The sequence below is a fragment of the Peromyscus eremicus genome, chromosome 1, assembly GCF_949786415.1.
Source record: "Peromyscus eremicus chromosome 1, PerEre_H2_v1, whole genome shotgun sequence".
In the NCBI taxonomy this organism is placed as follows: Eukaryota; Metazoa; Chordata; class Mammalia; order Rodentia; family Cricetidae; genus Peromyscus; species Peromyscus eremicus.
This window is the reverse complement of record NC_081416.1, coordinates 193,031,227-193,050,459: the sequence shown is the minus strand read 5'-3', so window position 1 is coordinate 193,050,459 and position 19,233 is coordinate 193,031,227. Positions and strand designations below refer to the sequence as shown.

The 19,233-nt window shown below is 38.7% G+C and overlaps 1 pseudogene; it reads left to right on the top strand.

Annotated features, from left to right (window-relative positions):
* The window catches only part of LOC131904111 (vomeronasal type-2 receptor 116-like), a 79,339-nt pseudogene extending 72,677 nt beyond the window's left edge, over nt 1–6,662 (top strand).
* The last annotated feature ends 12,571 nt before the right edge of the window (nt 6,663–19,233 follow it).

Genomic DNA, 19,233 nt, shown 5'->3' with positions numbered 1-19,233 from the left:
TTACTATTCCAACTGTGTGTATATCAATAAATCACTCAGTGATACTTTTAATAGAATATATATTTATCAGTATAATAGTAGTAGTTTTTCCTATGGGGTTAAAATCTATCTGTCATAGGTATCTGGTCCCAATATCAGCCTAGGTGTAGGTTCCATCCAGTCGGCCTTAAATTTAATCACAGAGTCATTAATAACTTCCATAACATTGGTGCCACTATTTAATCAATGAACCTATCTTCCAAGGACAGTCATTATTGTAGCTCCTATAACTATATTAGTCTCATAAATACTTTTCACATCCAGTAATATGCTGTGCATTTCCCAGCACTATGAAAGCTAGCCAGTAGGAGTGCACATTATGGGTCAATAGATGATTGAGTTTTGTGACACAAATATGTCCTTTCTTCAACAATAGTGGTTTTCTCTTAAGTTCTAGAGAACAACCAAGACTAAGGGCAATAGCTTGTAATGTTTTCATTCTATGGGACCCCTCTGGACATTGACTTAAATAGAGGTATCCCATTCTTGGTGTTGGTATTTCATTTTCTAGTATTAAGTAGGGTCTATTTGAAGTATTTTCTCCCCTTATAAGTTAACTACACTTAAAATCTTTTTAATGTATATTTGTATGTCTTAGGATGATTCTACAGTAGTAGGTCTCCACACAGCTTTTTCCAAAAGTCTTTGGCAGCATTTATCTCTCACTGTATTTTCCCCATAAGTAATTCAGTGACATTTTAATACTATATTTGTTTAATAGAATAATAATAGTAGGTTTTCCTTGGAAGCTATGCTCAATTTAGTTATAGGTTCTTGGTCCCAGTATGTGTTCAGGTACAAGTTCCATCCATTGTGGTGGGCTTTAGTGGAGTAATTAATTATTTCCATAACATTGGTACTATTATTTCATCAGTGAGCCTTTCTTACAAGGGAAGTTTGTTCCTCTTTATACTTTCTCCTCCATACTGCCCTCCCATTCCTTATACCTCTTTTTCTTTAATTTTCTATTATTCTCCTATCTCCCTGTAAACCATTGTACTCAATCATACTTCACTTATAGACTCATTATCCCCTATGGCTCCTTAGTCATTTCCTAAACTCTATGATATACAAATAAAATACAAATATGTAAAGATTCATGCTAAAATGCACAAATGTGAACAAACATGCAATCTTTTTCTTTCTGAATCTGGGTTACTTCTCTAAAAATCAAATTCTTGTGAGAACTGCATAATTAGTTTTTTTTCTTAAAATCTGAATAACATCCATTATATAAATGTCACTCTTTTTATTATCTATTCACCTGGTTGATGGACATCTAGGCTGTTTCAATTTCCTGGTTTTTTTGAAATGAACATCAGTGAATGTGAATGAGCAAATGTCTCTGTAGTAGAATGTAGATTCCCTCAACTATGTGCTCAAGAGTGGCATAACTGAATAATAGGATAAACCCATTTCTAGCTTTTTGCAAAACATTAACACTAATTTCCATTATGTCATTATCATTTTACACTCCTACCAAAGTGAATAAATTATCCCTTTGATTATTTTTACCACAAACCTCAGCAACATAGGCAAAGTTTTGCAAATACTAAACAAATATTAAAGTACTCACTAACATATATCCACATGATTATAGCTTATGAATGTTATCACTAAAATAAGGACTACATATAAAATAGATGAAGTATGGAATAACACCTTGTAATATGTAATTGAAAGAGGGAAATCATTATGACTTTTTTGAATGACAGAACTAGCAAGGCAAGCATATCTATGTGAATATGAGCTGTGAAAAACTCAAGATTATAAAGTGCAGAAAACCTAAGTTCCTTTCAGGGATTAGCAAAATATTGAAAACCTTTGTCAAAATACATTTCAGGAACATAAATTAGGCATAAGGTAACTTAAACCAGAGAATATGAGAATGAACATTAACACATGGTACTGGGTAGGAAATTAAAGAATTCTCAACTGGCATCTGTGACTAAATTATATATTTACTCATTGCATATTTTGTGTAAAAACTTATCACCTTGACAACACTAATATTTTGAATAAAATTACTTTAGGAAAGGGAATTTAAAATTTTTTTTTTTATTTTGCAATACAATTCAGTTCTACATATCAGCCACAGATTCCCTTGTTCTCCCCCCTCTCACCCCCCTTACCTTCCCTCCAGCCCACCCCCCATTCCCACCTCCTCCAGGGCAAAGCCCTGGAGATCAACCTGGTAGACTCAGTCCAGGTAGGTCCAGTCAAGGGAATTTATTTTATTTATTTATGTTAAGGGAATGTTTATAGACATGATGATTCTATATGTTTCAACAATTAAAATTTTACTGTGCATATTTTCATATTCAAGAGAAGTCTGAAATAATGTGATGTTTAAGAAGCATTTGTCATTTAGTAATACCAACATTAAACTTTTATTTTTGGTTAAGTAAGTTCTGCAATGCTTTTTTAATGGACATAATGCACCCTACTTGCTCTTTTATCCATTCTTTCTTATCTAGCTTTAACACATGAATGCCTCTTCTCATTACCTGTTCTTTTACTGATTCATGACTCTCTCTCTTTCTATCTCTCCCTTCTACCCCTACCCCTCTCTCTCTTTCTGTGACCCACCTGGTTTAATCACAGCCATTTGTATGAACCTTAGGTTGAGACTATCCTCTAGATATTGGATTTCTGGGGTTACCAAATGGGAATAGAATTGAAGACATTGACTCTCCCTTTCCCTGAATGTATTAATAGAAAATTTTAGCACTGAAGGATAGAATGTCCTGAGTTCCTCAATCCTTTCCTGGATGTTGATCAGTTTATATGTGTGAAGACACAGTGCACTCATTCACAAATCTTGAGAGTTCCTAATTGCAATGGCTATATATTTCATAGGAAAGGAAAGTTTGAATCGCTTATCTCCATCTTTCCACTCTTACAATGTGCCCCCCTCTTCTTCAGTGATCAACGATGCTTTGAGAAGCTGGTACAAATGTCTTGTTTATGGATGACACTCACCCATCACTTATTAAATATTTGATAGCCATAAATCTCTGACTACACTGTAGCTCACCATAATAAGAGGTTTTGTTAATCTCACTAAATGATATTAACACCACCTATTTTGGGTTGAATTAAAGAAGATTTATTATATGCACATTGTATAGCCCATCTGGCAACTTCCTCTTCCTGAATGTGAGACTCAATTGTCATCCCCATATATAGGAGAAGTCAGATTTTTATAGTCCCCAAACTTAAAGGCTAGTGGTTTCCAAACATTTGGGGGTTTCTAGGGGAATTTTGGCTACATAGAAACTTGGCAGAACATCTTATCTTATGAGGGAGGAGATCAGGCTATAGGATATGGAACATGCATAATTCAAAAAATGTGTCAAGGCATAGTTAAACTCAAGTTTATAATAAACAGAAACAAACTTATTTTAACCTTGTTACAAAATGGCTACTGATTTTAAGGAGCGGACAGGTTGGTTCAGCAACATCTCTGGTTAAGGCTGAGAGTCATAACTGCTTTTGGGTATAAACCAAAATATTTAGAGGGTGGTTCAATTTTATGTTAATTTAAATAACAGGATTAAGCTTATTCCCTAGGTCCTTCTTATGATCTTCTCCACCAAGAACATTTGTGTGTGTTTATAATTCCTTTTGTTGGATCTCCCTTTAGTACTTGTGTTTTTTTGAACCTTTGGCATATGGTAGGTTAATTAAAAAACTCCATTTGTACATATTAGGAGCACAACAACAGCAATCTTGCATGATTACTATGTAACAACTACATGTTACAAGAATGTGTAGGTAATAGAACAGATACACACATAAGGGTTGGTTAAACACTTCAGAATTAAAAATTTTACTGATTGAATCCTCTAAAAAATTTAGTGATATATTATAAGACAAGTTATAATACTATATAAAGTACTTTTATAGATTCTGTACCATGTGCATTTAATAAGAAGGAAATGGAGTTCTACATGTAAAGCATTTAACATACTATAGAAGACCAACAGAAAAAGAAATACCTCAAAATAGAAGAGATGAAATAGCCCAAGAGTAAGAGGTTATCTTGAAACAATGTCTTAAGAGCATGATGATTAAAGTGTTTTAATAGAGCTTAAGGAAACAAGAAAGTGAGATGTACTAAAATAAACAAAATTCTACTAAAATCAGATTTGATGTCTTAAAAACATATACACAATAAAATAAAGTCTGAGAATGAGTTCAACTTTTCAAAAATACCAATAATTTAAACATAGTGAAATTGTGGCATAAATAAATCAATGTATATATGTAACTGGAGATTTCTCCAGTCCCGCCGGGGCCCACAGCCACTTAGACCCAAGTAAACACACAGACTTATATTACTTATAAACTGTATGGCTGTGGTAGGCTTCTTATTCTCTAGTTCTTATATCTTAAATTAAACCATTTCTATTAAACTACAAGTTGCCATGTGGCTTGTGGCTTACCAGTACTTTACATCTTACTTCTCATGGCAGTGACAGCTGGCAGTGTCTCCTGACTCAGCCTTCCACTTTTCAGCATTCCCTCTCTGCTTATCCTGCCTATACTATACTTCCTGCCTGGCTACTGGCCAATCAGTGTTTTATTTATCAATCAGAGCAACACATTCACAGCATACAGAAAGACATCCTCAGCATGTATATATTTTAATTTCAAGATTAAATAAAAACTTTCATTACAGAGCTTGAAAACAGTTTTATGAAAATGTCATAGTATTTCTGCATCCACATGAAAATAGGTGCTATCCACCAATGTTCTGAAAACAGTTTCACTAGAGAGGGTTTTCAAGTTTCAAGGATATGATAATGCTCATTCACTCTTGTTCCAACAAAGAGTTGAACAAAATTGGAGAAAGGCAGGAGCCATGAGACTGCATTGGGGAACAACTGAGGATAGCATGAGTGGCTCTCCTTAGGGCAAGGCCTCTGGAGACAGTGACCCACTTGGTAAAACTTACATACAGTGCACTGCATAATTCTGGGCATGACTCAAGGACTGTGTGTGCTATGTGCTCTCCTTGTTTTCACTATGCTTGCCACACTGCTGTCCTAATGAGTCACAGTGTCATGAAGTTTAATATTACATATTTGCATTGCTGTTCTCTATGGAATTATTTTAACCATAAGAGGTTTAAAATAATGCTGTCAAATAGATGGTATCAAGAGTTAATGGGAATATTCAAGGAACAGGGAATGTAGCAGAATCACAGAAACCCACTATTGCCCACTTGGAACACTGTTCTACCTGTAGATGTGCCTAGTTAGAAAAGTTCCCTTGTAGCTTGCAAAACTGCTTATACTTCTGATCATGAAGATATAGATCCAAAATATCATGGGTATACATAGGTGAATAGGGAGACAGAAGGGAAAACAGACGGGGAAAAATCGCTAATTATTGTTAATGACTTTTAGGAACTTATGGAGTAAAAACAGTTTGTAAAACTGTTCAAGCAAGCCATTGAATTTGAATAAATAAAGATGGCTCAGGAAGTTCATAGTCACTTGTTTAAACATCAACAAGTGGTCACAATTCCACCTTGGCATTAAATGAAATCAGTATAGAGTGCTTATTTCTTTGACTATATGAATACAGATGAAGATGAATTAGCTAGCAACCCAATGAGCAGGCACTGAGACATGGCTTTGTAAAAAAACGAAATAAAGCAGCAATGCCTCACAATTATCTTCATCTCTGACCAGATGTAGATCAATGTGTGAAGTGTCCAGAAAGTCAATATGCAAACACAGAGAAGAAACACTGCATAGAAAAATCTGTGAGTTTTCTAGCCCATGAAGACCCCTTGGGAATGGCTCTCACCACCACAGCACTGTGTTTGTCTGCACTCACAGCTATGGTTCTTGGGGTATTTGTGAAGAACAGAGACACTCCCATTGTCAAAGCCAATAACAGAGCTCTCAGTTACACCTTGCTCATCACACTCACCATCTGTTTCCTCTGTGCCTTGCTCTTCATTGGCCGTCCCAACACAACCACCTGCATCCTTCAGCAGACCATATTTGGAGTTGCATTCACTGTAGCTCTCTCCACTGTGTTAGCTAAAGCGATTACAGTGGTTATTGCCTTCAAGATCACCTTTCCAGGTGAGGTGGTTAATGATATCAAGAGCTCCAAACTTAATCATTCCCATCTGTACCCTGATTCAGCTGGTTCTTTGTGGAATATGGATGGCAACCTCTCCTCCCTTCATTGACCAAGATGCTTATGCTGAACATGGACACATCATCATTTTATGCAACTAGCGTTCAGCAGTTGCCTTCCACTGTGTCCTTGGATACCTCTGCTCCTTGGCACTTGGGAGTTACACCATGGCCTTCTTGTCCAGGAATCTGCCTGATGCATTCAATGAAGCCAGATTCCTGTCATTCAGCATGCAGGTGTTCTTCTGTGTCTGGGTCACCTTTCTACTTGTATACCACAGCACCAAGGGGAAGGACATGGTGGCAATGGAAGTCTTCTCTATCTTGGCTTCCAGTGCAGCTCTCCTTGGCTTGATCTTTGCCCCCAAGTGCTACATTATTTTGTTAAGGCCAGATAGAAACTCTCTTAATCTCATCAAGCACAAAACACATTCTGGAAGAAATAAGCATCTTAATCATTAGTTCAAATTAAACCACATTTTTATGTTAATAAGTTGAAGAAATGTATTAAATTTAGTTTTATATCAGCATATCCTGTAGTCTCTTCCTGAAATAGATAAGGGAAGCCTACTCATGTGAATATGGTTTCAAAGTTCCTATTATCCTGAGTTATTCTGAACCTCAATTAGAAACCAAGAGTAGCAAGAGAATTAGCTGTATTATTTGCTCTGTATGAAAAGTAGGAGGCTATCTTTTCTACACAGCTACAATATGGGTTTGACTCCTTAGGTTACTATTTCTTCATCCAATCAAAATACAGTTTTTTTTTACATAAACTATCAGTGTTTTTTTCATATTTGAAATCCATGGTGTGCATATGTGTGTGTGTGTGTGTGTGTGTGTGTGTGTGTGTGTGTGTGTTTATGTGTGTGAGCCTGTTTGTGTGTGTATGTGTGTTAATATCTAAGTATGTAGCCTGGATGATCAGCAGGATTCCATAAAATAATTTCATAAACAAAATAATTTCTATGCATCAAGGTTATGCAAATAACAGTGTGTTGTACCAGGTGCAATATATGTTGCAGTTTTGTATGCTCCTATGGTATTGGCTGTTAATTTTCTGTGGTGGTATTGTGTTCCCCAAAATATTGTGCATGCTAATAAACTTAATCTGGGGTCAGAGAAGAGAACAGCCACAATATTAAACATAGAGCATAGGCAGTGGTAGCACACACCTTTAATCCTAGCATTCCAGAGGCAGAAATCCCTCTGGATCTCTGTGAGTTCAAGGCCACATTGGAAACAGCCAGGCATGGTGACTCATGCCTTTAATTCCAGAAAGTGAGCCTTTAATCCCAGGGAGTGATGGCAGAAAACAGAAAGATATATAAGGCTTGAGGACCAGAAACTAGAAGCTTTTAGATTTTTAGCTGGTTAAGCTTTCAGGCTTTGGAGCAGCAGTTCAGCTGAGACCCATTCTGGATGAGGACTCAGAGACTTCCAGTCTGAGGACACAGGATCAGCTGAGGAACTGGCAAGGTGAGGTAGCTGTGGCTTGTTCTGCTCCTCTGATCTTTCAGCATTCACCCCAATAACTGGCCTCAGGTTTGATTTTATTAATAAGAACTTTTAAGATTCATGCTACAATTTTCTTTTCTTTTTTCGGTTTTTTGAGACAGGGTTTCTCTGTGTAGCTTTGCGCCTTTCCTGGAACTCACTTTGTAGACCAGGCTGGCCTCAAACTCACAGAGATCTGCCTGGCTCTGTCTCCCGAGTGCTGGGATTAAAGGCGTGCGCTACCACCGCCTGGCAGCTGTTAATTTTCATGCTATTTATTTAATTTGTTTTTGCCTCTACATGTGTTCTCACTTTCACTTGCATTCTATTTTTTTTTTTCAACTTACAAAGTGGATCTTAGTAAAATGTCACATGTCCTTTCATCACTTGTGGTAAAAGTTCAAAAATCTGTATGTAGATTTTAATTTTATATTACTTTTCAATACAATATATATATATATATTGTATTTCAATACAATATATATATATTTATATATATAAATGTTTTTCAGAAACCCTTAAGATATTTCAGTACATAATGTTTTCATTTGGTTTCTGCATTTATATTGAAGAAAATCAGATTATAAAAATTAATGAGTCTAACCTAGATCCTCTGCGTACATGTTATGGTGGTGTAGCTTGGCGTTTTTTGTGGGACTCCTAACAGTGGAATGGAGGTAGTCTCTGACTCTTTTGTCTGCTTTTGTGACCCTTTTCTCCTACTGGGGTACCTCATCAACCCTTCATATCTCACCCAGTGTATGTACCTAGTCTTATTGTAACTTGTTATACCTTGTTTGGTTGATATGCCTTGGAGGCCTGCTCTTTTCTGAAGGTAAATGGATGAGGAGTAAATCTGAAGGAGAGAGGAGGTGGGGCAGAATGATTGGGAAGAGAGAAGGGAGGAGAAACAGTGGTTGGGATGTAATATATGAGTGAAGAAAAAAATATATAGAATTAAAAAAAATGAAAGGAAAAAAATTATGATTTTTTTTAAAAGTTAATAGTGTACCAATCTATTGCACAATGTTGTGGTGATATTTTATTTGTGCTGAAATATGGTGATATTTTATTTGTATATTAATAAAGTTTGCCTTGAGATCAGAGGAAATAGTAAGCCATTTTAAGTAAACACAAAAGTCAGTCTGTGGTAGCACATGCCCTTAATCCTATCACTTAGCAGGCTGGGTCTCTGTGTGTTCAAGGCCATACTAGGGAACAGAGCCAAGCATGGTGACACATGCCTTTAATCCCAGTACCAATCATAGAGATCTGGAGGTCTGTAGAGACAGGCAGTGACAAGGAAGTGAGGTAGCTTGGCTAAGAGCCAATGAGAAGGCAGAAAAGCAAGGCAGATAAAGGCATGGGTAGACAGAAAGTAGCTTGCATTTGGAAGCTGCTACAGCTGCTGAGGTAACGTTGGCTGGTGGCTATTCCTATTTCCTTGATCTCTAAGGCTTTCACCCATATATTTGGCTCCATGTTTTTTATTTAATAAGACCATTTAGAAATTCTTCTATACAATTGTGTTGCATACTATTAGTACATAGGCACTTTTAGGACTATATTTTAACAGCCAATGTCAAATGTCAGTCAATCAGAACAACCATCTTAGAGTTAGCTACATGCAGTCCCTATTCAAATGTAATATAATGTGCCACATCTGGCTCTTTAAAGTCTAGCTGACTAGATACATTTTAAATTTAATATATACAGTTACACATTTTTCTCTAGTCACTTCTATCAATTCTCCATTTTTTGATTGATATATATTCTTCCAATTAAAATAATACATTAATTAAAACCTTCAATTTTATACTATACATTTATGGATAATTTATCACCATTTTATAAAATATAGAGGATCTATTAAGAAAAACTAAGTTCTTTCAGTTTTTCATGGTTATGTGAGAACAAATATTTATTAAATTGTAAGACGCCCACTAGTGTATATCTTTTGTCCTAGTAACTGTCACTATTTATATCTCTATACCTCAGCCTTTGAGCTTTCAAAAATGGTGTTATTAGCTCTATCATAGTATTTAAGACCAGATCAGCAAAAGGGAAGTCATGCCAAATACTGGAAACCTAGTCAAATATCCAGGGCTAATGAAGTCTTGAAACTTGGAGGAGAATCTACAAAAAACCATGGCTTTACTGAATCAGCATAGTCCCTAAACATTCCAAGTTTTTTTGCTTATACTCACAGAGAAGTCTAATCATCATGCATCATCAAGGAAACTTCTGTTTGCAACAAATACAGACCAATAGAGAAAGTCATGACCAATCAAAATGCAGTGTAGAGCTCAATCCCAACTGATACATCTATACCCCATCTTCTCTTAGCCTCTTATGCCCTAGTACTCTCCAAATACCAACTCACTTAGGTTCCCAAACATCCTCATGCCACTCTCCTAGATACATTAAAAACACAGCTCACTTCATTTCTGGGAACACAAACCCCTTCTTTCAATCTTCTCTAATCCACATTCCTCAAATTCCCAGCTCAAGTTTACTTGAGAATTCCCTGCTGGCACATTGACAAAAAGTACTGGGTATCAAATTTATTCTTTGGTCTGCCATATGCTTTCCACTCTAGATTACTTAGATCCTTGTAAGTAAGTCTGGGACCCTGTACCATATCTGTGGTCCCATTGCTACTCTCAGATTCTCATAACATCTCTTTCTACCTTCTCAGGTCCCTCCAATTTCCACTCATACTCAATAGATGGATGAATCTCTTTTGCACTTCTTTTTTGACCTTTTTTTAAAAATAAATTTTGTTTTTATTAAGAGATTTTTTTATTCATTTTACATACCAACCACAAATTCCCCTGTCCTCCCTCTTCCCGCCCCCAGCCTTCTGCCCCAACCACCCCACATTCCCACCTCCTCCAAGGCAAGGTCTCCTTTGGGGAGTCAGCAGAGCCTGGCACATTCAGATGAGGCAGGTCCGAGCCCCTCCTTTCTGCACCAAGGCTGTGCAAAGTGTCCCACCATAGGCACTAGGTTCCAAAAAGCCAGCTCAGGCACTATTGACAGGTTCAGATCCCACTGCCTGGGGACCCCCTAGACAGTTCAAGTCAAACAACTGTCTCATCTATCCAGAGGGCCCATTCCAGTACCATGGGACCTCCTCAGTTCATGCGTTTCCATTAGTTTGGCTAGTTGTCTCTGTATGCTTTCCAGTAATGGTCCCAATATCTCTTGCTCACAGAATTTCTTCTCTCCCCCATCAGCTGGACTCTGGAGCTCTGACTGGGACCCAGCCGTGGATCTTTGCATCTGTCTCCATCAGTCCCTGGATGGGGGCTACATGATGACAGTCAGGGTATTCAGCCATCCAATTACCAGAGTATGCCAGCTCAGCCACCCTCTCAACCATTGCCAGTAGTCTATGGTGGGGCCATCCTTGTAGATCCTGGGAAGCCCCCAGCACTCTGTTTTCCTTATTCTCATGGTGTCTTCATTTATCATTGTATCTCTTTCCTTGCTCTCCCACTCTGTTCCTGTTCCAGCTCGAACCTCTTGCTCCCCTAAGCTCTCATCCCCTGTCCCTTGCCCTTCATTACTCCCCTTCACCCCCAGTTTACTCATATAGATTTCATCCATTTCTCCATCACTGGGCAATCCATGCATCCTTCCTAGGGTCCTCCTTACTAGCTAGCCACCCTGAAGCTGTGAGTTGCAGTCTGGTTATCCTTTGCTTTATATCTAGTATCCACTAATGAGTGAGTACACACCATGTTTGTCCTTCTGAGTCTGGGTTACCTCACTCAGGACGATATTTTCTAGTTCCATCCATTTGCCTGCAAATTTCATCATGTCATCGTTTTTCTCTGCTGAGTAGTACTCCATTGTGTATACGTACCACATTTTTTTTTGTTTATTAAGAAATTTTCTACTCACTCCACATACCACTCACAGATTCCTCTTTCCTCCCTCCTCCCAGCCCGCATTCCTCTCTCCCAAGCCATCCCACATCCCCACATCCCCCAAATCAAGGTCTCCCATGGGGAGTCAGCAGAATCTGGCACACTGAGCCTAGGCAGGTCCAAGCCTCTTCTCACTGCACCAAGGGTGTGCAAGGCATCACACCACAGTCATCAGATTCCCAGAAGCCTACCCATGCACCAGGGACAGATCCCAATCCCCCTGCCTGGGTGTCCTCCAAACAGTTTGAGCCAAATAACTGTCTTCCATATCCAGAGGGCCTAGTCCAGTCCCATGGGGGCTCCACAGCCACCAGTTCGCAGTTCATGGGCTTCCAGTAATGTGGCTAGTCATCTCTGCAAGTCCTCCCATCATGATCTCAATATCACTCGCCTGCAGAATTCCTCCTCTCTCTCATCAATTGGATTCCAGGAGCTCAGCCTGGCACCTGACCGTGGATCTATGCATCTGCCTCCATCAGTTCCTGGATAAAGGCTGTATGATGACAGCTAGGTTATTCATTAGACCGGTCACCAGAGTAGACCAGTCCAGGCACCCTCTGGACCACTGTCAGCTGACCAAGGTGGGGTCATCCTTGTAGATTCCTGAGAGCCTCCCTGGCACCCTGCCTCTTCCTATTCCAATGAAGTCCTCATCTATCATGGTGTCTCCCTCCCTGCCCTCCCACTCTGTCCCTGTTCTAGCTTGACCCACCCATTTCCCTATGGTATCATCCCCTACTCCTAGCCCTCTGCCACTGCCCCATACCCAGTCCTCTCATGTAGAACTCATCCACTTCTCCTTCACAGGGTCATCCATGTGTCCCTCCTAGGGTCTTTCTCTGTTAGCTAGCCTCTCTGGAGCTGTGGGTTGCAGTCTGGCCATTCCTTCCCTCACATCTAGTATCCACTTATGAGTGAGTATGTAGTATGTTTGTCCTTCTGAGTCTGGGTTACCTCACTCAGCATGATATTTTCTAGTTCCATCCATTTGCCTGCAAATTTCATGATATCATTGCTTTTACTGCTGAGTAGTACTCCATTGTGTATATGCACCACATTTTCTTTATCTATTCTTCAGTTGAAGGGCATCTAGGTTGTTTCCAGGTTCTTGCTATTACAAATAATGCTGGTATGAACATAGTTGAGCATGTGTCCTTGTGGTAAGATTGAGCATTCCTTGGGTATATGCCCAAAAGTGGTATAACTGAGTCTTGAGGAAGACTTATTCCCAATTTTCTGAGAAACTGCCATACTGATTTCCAGAGTGGCTATACAAGTTTGCATTCCCACCAACAGTGGAAAAGTCTTCCCCTTGCTCCACATCCTCTCCAACATAAGCTGTCTTCAGTGTTTTTGATCTTAGCCATTCTGACTGGTGTAAGATGGTATCTCAGAGTTCTTTTTGATTTGCATTTCCCTGCTGATTAAGGAATTTGAGCAATTCCTTAAATGTCTTTTGGCCATTTGAGATTCTTCTGTTGAAAATTCTCAGTTAAGCCCTGTAGCCCATTTTTTAACTGGATTGTTCAGTATTTTGAAGTCTAGTTTTTTGAGTTCTTTATATATTTTGGAGATCAGTCCTTTGTCAGATGTGTGGTTGGTGAAGATCTTTTCCCATTCTGTATAGGCTGTCACTTTGTCTTGTTGAACATGTCCTTTGCCCTACAAAATCATCTCAGTTTGAATAGGTCCCATTTATTAATTGCCAATCTCAGTATCTATGCTACTAGTGTTATATTTAGTAAGTGACCACCATTGCCAATGCATTCAAGACTACTTCCTACTTTCTCTTCTATAAGCTTCAGAGTAAGTGGATTTATATTGATGTCTTTCATCCACTTGGATTTAAGTTTTGTGCATGGTGACAGATACGGATCTATTTGCAATCTTCTGCATGTTGACATCCAGTTATTCCAGTACCATTTGTTGAAGATGCTTTCTTTTTTCCATTGTACAGTTTTGACTTCTTTGTCAAAAATCATATGTCCATAGGTGTGTGGTTTAATGTAAGAGTGTAGTGGGTAGCCATTCCAGCTTTGATCTGGAAGTTCCAACCCCCATTGAGACTTCAGCAACTGTCACGCCTACAAGGTGGGGCCAAGGGAGGCGACTGGAGACTGGAGATCTGGATCGGCGAGCTGGCTCTCGGTTCTGGGACCCTGGATGGGAGAAGTGGACCAAGCAGAGCTCCAGAGAACACCGCTGGACGGCGATACACCTTCCCCAGACCCCGTGACCTACCTATCCCTTAATTTGTAAGTTACCCCATTAAATAAATCTCCTTTTAACTATGTGGAGTGGCCTTAATAATTTCACCAATATAAGGGTCTTTAATCTGATTCCATTGGTCCACATGATGGTTTTTATATCAGTACCAAGCTGTTTTTAATTACTATAGCTGTATAGTAGAGCTTGAAGTTATGGATCATTATGCCTCCAGAGGTTGCTTTATTATACAGAATTCTTTTAGCTATCCTAGGATTTTCGTTTTTCTGTGCAGAGTTAAGTATTGTTTTTTCCAGGTCTGTGAATAATTGTGTTGGGATTTTGATGGGGATTGCATTGAATCTGTAGATTGCTTTTGGTAAGATTGCCATTTTTACTATGTTGATTCTACCTATCTATGAGCATGGGAGATCTTTCCATTTTCTGACATCTTTTTCAATTTCTTTCTTCAGAGACTTAAAGTTCTTATCATACATGGCTTTCACTGGCTTAGTTAGAGCTACCCGAAGGTATTTTTATATTATTGGTGGCTATTGTAAAGGGTGTTGTTTCTCTGATTTTTTCTCAGCCTTTTTATCATTTGTATATAGGAGGGCTATTGATTTTTTTGAGTTAATCTTGTATCCTGCTGCCTTACTGAATGAGTTTATCAGCTGTAGAAGTTCCCTGGTAGAATTTTTGGCATAACTTATGTATACTATCATATCATATGCAAATAATGAAAGTTTGACTTCTTCCTTTCCAATTTGTATCCCCTTGATTTCCTTTTGTTGTCTTATTGCTCTAGTTAGAACTTCAAGTACTATGTTGAATAAATATGGGGAGAGTGGACAGCCTTGTTTTACTCCTGATTTTGGTGGAATCAATTTCAGTTTCTCTTCATTTAATTTGATGTTGGCTGTATGATTGCTGTAAATTTCCTTTATTATGTTTAGGTACGTTCTTTGTATTCCTGATCTCTCTAGAACCTTCATCATGAAGGGGTTGGATTTTGTCAAAGGCTTTTTCAGCATCCAATAAGATGATCATGTGGTTTTTTTTCTTTCAGTTAGTTTCTATGGTGTATTACATTGACAGATTTTTGTATGTTGAACCATTCTTGCATCCCTGTGATGAAGCCTACTTGGTCATGGTGGATAATTTTTTTTTTATGTGTTCCTGCGTTCGGTTAGCCAGTATTTTCTTGAATACTTTTGCATCAATGTTCATGAGGGAGATTGGTCTGTAATTCTCTTTCTTTGTTGCATCTTTGTGTGATTTGGGTATCAGGGTAACTGTAGCCTCATAAAAAGAATTTGGTAATATTCCTTCCATTTCTATAGTGTGGAACAATTTGAAGAGTATTGGTATTAGCTCTTCTGTGAAATTCTGGTAGAATTCTGCGCTAAAACCATCTGGTCCTGTGCCTTTTTTGTTTGGGAGACTTTTAATGACTGTTTCTATTTCCTTAGGGGTTATTGGTCTATTTACATTTTTATCTGGTCTTGATTTAACTTTGGTACAGGGTACTGCTGTGGGATGGTCTGTATGTCAAGTGTGTTGCTGATTGGTCAACAAATAAATCACTGACTGGCCAGTGGCCAGGCAGGAAGTATAGGCAGGACAAGGAGGAGAATAAAGCTGGGAAATGGAAGGCTGAGTCAGAGACACTGCCAGCCACCACGATGACAAACAGCATGTGAAGATGCCGGTAAGCCACGAGCCATGTGGCAAGGTAAAGATTTATAGAAATAGATTAATTTAAGCTGTAAGAAAAGTTAGCAAGAAGCCTGCCACAGCCATACAGTTTGTAACCAATATAAGTCTCTGTGTTTACTTGGTTGGGTCTGAGCAGCTGTGGGACTGGCAGGTGAGAGAGATTTGTCCTGACTGTGGACCAAGCAGGAAAACTCTAGCTACAAATGGTGTCCAATGTGGTGGCAAGAGTTTCCACCTAAAAACTGAGAAAAAAAGATTCTAAAATGGAGCTAAAAAACAGTTCCTAATTGTCTCTCTCAAATGAGCGGCAGCTGCTGGTTTGAGCTACTTGTGGGTTCCTGGCGTGTGTGCTCAACCTGCTGTATGGCGGGAATGAGGCCTCTGCAAGTGGCACATTAAGCTGCATGGTGGATTTAGCCTTTCCTAGTACAAAACAAAAGAAGAGGTTTCTGGGCTACATGCTTCTTGGATAAAAGCATAGACCCATGATAGCTCCCAGAGCTGGTGGTAAATGTACCACCGTCATGTTGGGAAGCTGAGGTGGGAGGAGCCAGCAGCCACAGCTGTTGCAGTTTAAAGCAATAGATTCACAATAAGACAGATTCAGATGTAATAGTTTGCAATGTGTGTAAAATATACATAGGCTTGAAAGAGACAAAAAAGGTGATATATACAGTAATATAAACAAATACATAGTTTTAAAAAATAAAGTCTTTAAAGAGACAGTAAAATTAATATAAAAAATAAGCCACGTAAAGATGAATATTACACAGAGAATCTGGATTGTGTTGTCTTTGGGATTTTTAACTGCAGAAAAACATTTGATTGTAAAAGCTGTTGAGTTATGCCAAAATGTATAATTTAAAGGTACCTTGACTTCAAAATTTGGATGTAAGGATGTGTTGTTTTGGAAAGGTGACTCTGCTTTTGTTCCCACAGAAAGCCAGAGGCTATGGATTTGTTCCAGATTAAGATATATCAGGTTTGACCAGCCAAGACCTCCTGAAAGGTCTTCGATGACACCATGGCCCAGATAATCCAATGGCCAGATCAGATTCAAGGAAACTGGCTCGGACAATACAGCCTCATGGACTATTCCATAATCCTAAAATTCCACAAATCCTTTGTGTCCCCATAAGATACAGTGCCCCCCTCCAGCAGGAAGTAGTAAGAGAAGCTACGCCCAAATTCCCAAATTATATGTAATTTTACTTTGTTAAGGTTAAAACCTTCCTTTTTGAAAAAAAAAAAGAAAAAAAAAAAGAAAAGGGGAAATGCTGTGGGATGGTCTGTATGTCAAGTGTGTTGCTGATTGGTCAATAAATAAATCATTGATTGACCAGTGGCCAGGCAGGAAGTATCGGCGGCACAAGGAGGAGAATGAAGCTGGGAAGTGGAAGGCTGAGTCAGAGAGACACTGCCAACTGCCATGATGACAAACAGCATGTGAAGATGCTGGTAAATCACGACCAATGTGGCAAGGTATAGATTTATAGAAATGGATTAATTTAAGCTGTAAGAACAGTTAGCAAGAAGCCTGCCATGCCCATACAGTTTATAAGCAATATAAGTCTCTGTGTTTACTTGGTTAGGTCTTAACGGCTGTGGGACTGGTGGGTGACAAAGATTTGTCCTGACTGTGGGCAAGGCAGGAAAACTCTAGCTACAGGGTACCTATCCAGAAAATTGTCCATTTCTTTCAGATTTTCCAATCTTGTGGAGTACAGGTTTTTGAAGTATGACCTGATGATTCTCTGGATTTTCTCATTGTCTGTTGCTATGTCTTCCTTTTCATTTCTGATTTTGTTAATTTGGATGCTGTCTCTCTGCTTTTTGGTTAATTTGGATAAGGACTTTTCTATCTTGTTGATTTTCTCAAAGAACCAACTCTTTGTTTCATTGATTCTTTGTATTGTTCTCTTTGCTTCTTTTTTTTTTATTTCATCCCTCAATTTGATTACATTCTGGTGTCTGTTACTCCTGGGTGAGTTTACTTCATCTTGTTCTAGGTCTTTCAGGTGTGCTGTTAAGTCACTAGTGTGAGATTTCTCCAACTTCTTTATGTGGGCATTTGAAGCTATGAATTTTCCTCTTAGCACTGCTTTCATGGTGTCCCATAAGTTTGTGCATGTTGTACTTTCATTTTCATTGAATTTTAGGAAATCTTTAATTTCTTTGTTTATTTCTTCCTTGACCCATTGGTGATGCATTTGGGCATTATTCAGTTTCCATGAGATTGTAGGCTTTCTGTAATTTTTGTTGTTGCTGAAATCTAACTTTAAGCCATGGTGGTTTGATAAGATATAGGAGGCTATTTCAAATTTTTTGTATCTGTTGAGATTTGCTTTGTGACCAAGCATGTGGTCAATCTTAGAAAAGGTTCTATGGGGTGCTGAAAATAAGGTATATTCTTTTGTGTTAATGGGGAATATTCTGTAGATATCTATTAAGTCTATTTGAGTCATAATATCTGTTAGTTCCCTTATTTCTCTTAAGTTTCTGTCTGGCAGGCCTGTCCATTGGTGAGAGTGGGGTGTTGAAGACTCCCACTACTAGTGTATGGGTTTTGATGTGCGATTTCAGCTTTAGTAATGTTTCTTTTATAAATGTTGGTGCTTTTTTATTTGGGGCATAAATATTCAGAATTGAGACTTCATCTTGTTGGATTTTCCCTGTGATGAATGTATAATGTCCTTCCTGATCTCTTTTGATTGATTTGAGTTTGAAGTCTATTTTATTAGATATTAGAGTAGCTACACAGGTTGCTTCTTAAATTCAGTTGATTGGAAAGTCTTTCCCCAGCCTTTTATTCTGAGGTAGTGTGTGTCTTTGAAGTTGAGGTGTGTTTCTTTTATGCAGCAAATGGATGAATCTTGTTTTTGTGTCCATTCTGTTAGCCTTTGCCTTTTTGTAGGTGAATTGAGGCCACTGATATTGATGGATATTAATGACCAGCTCTGGCTAGAGTTTTCCTGCCTGGCCCACAGTCAGGACAAATCTCTCTCACCTGCCAGTCCCACAGCCTCAGACCCAACCAAGTAAACACAGAGACTTATATTGCTTATAAACTGTATGGGCATGGCAGGCTTCTTGCTAACTGTTCTTACAGCTTAAATTAATCCATTTCTATAAATCTATACCTTGCCATGTGGTTCGTGGCTTACCGGCATCTTCACATGCTGTTTGTCATCGTGGTGGCTGGCAGTGTCTCTCTCTCAGCCTTCCACTTCTCAGCTTTATTCTCCTCCTTGTCCCACCTATACTTCCTCCTGCCTGACTACTGGCCAATCAGTGTTTTATTTACCAACCAATCAGAGCAACACATTTGCCATACAGAACATCCCACAGCAACCAGCTATTGTTAATTCCTGTTATTTTTCTTGGTGGTTGTGTATGTTTCCCTTCTTTGGTATTTGTTGGTATTAGACTATCCATTGCCTGTGTCTTCATGGGTGTGTCTAACTTCCTTAGGTTGGATTTTAACTTCAAGTGCTTTCTGTAGTGCTGGATTTGTGGAGAGATATATTTAAATCTGGTTTTATCATGGAATATTTTGTTTACTCCATCTATGTTGATTGAGAGTTTTGCTGGGTATAATGGTCTGGGGTGGCATCCATGGTCTCTTAGTGTCCTCATAATGTCTGTCCAGGACCTTCTGGCTTTTAGAGTATCCATTG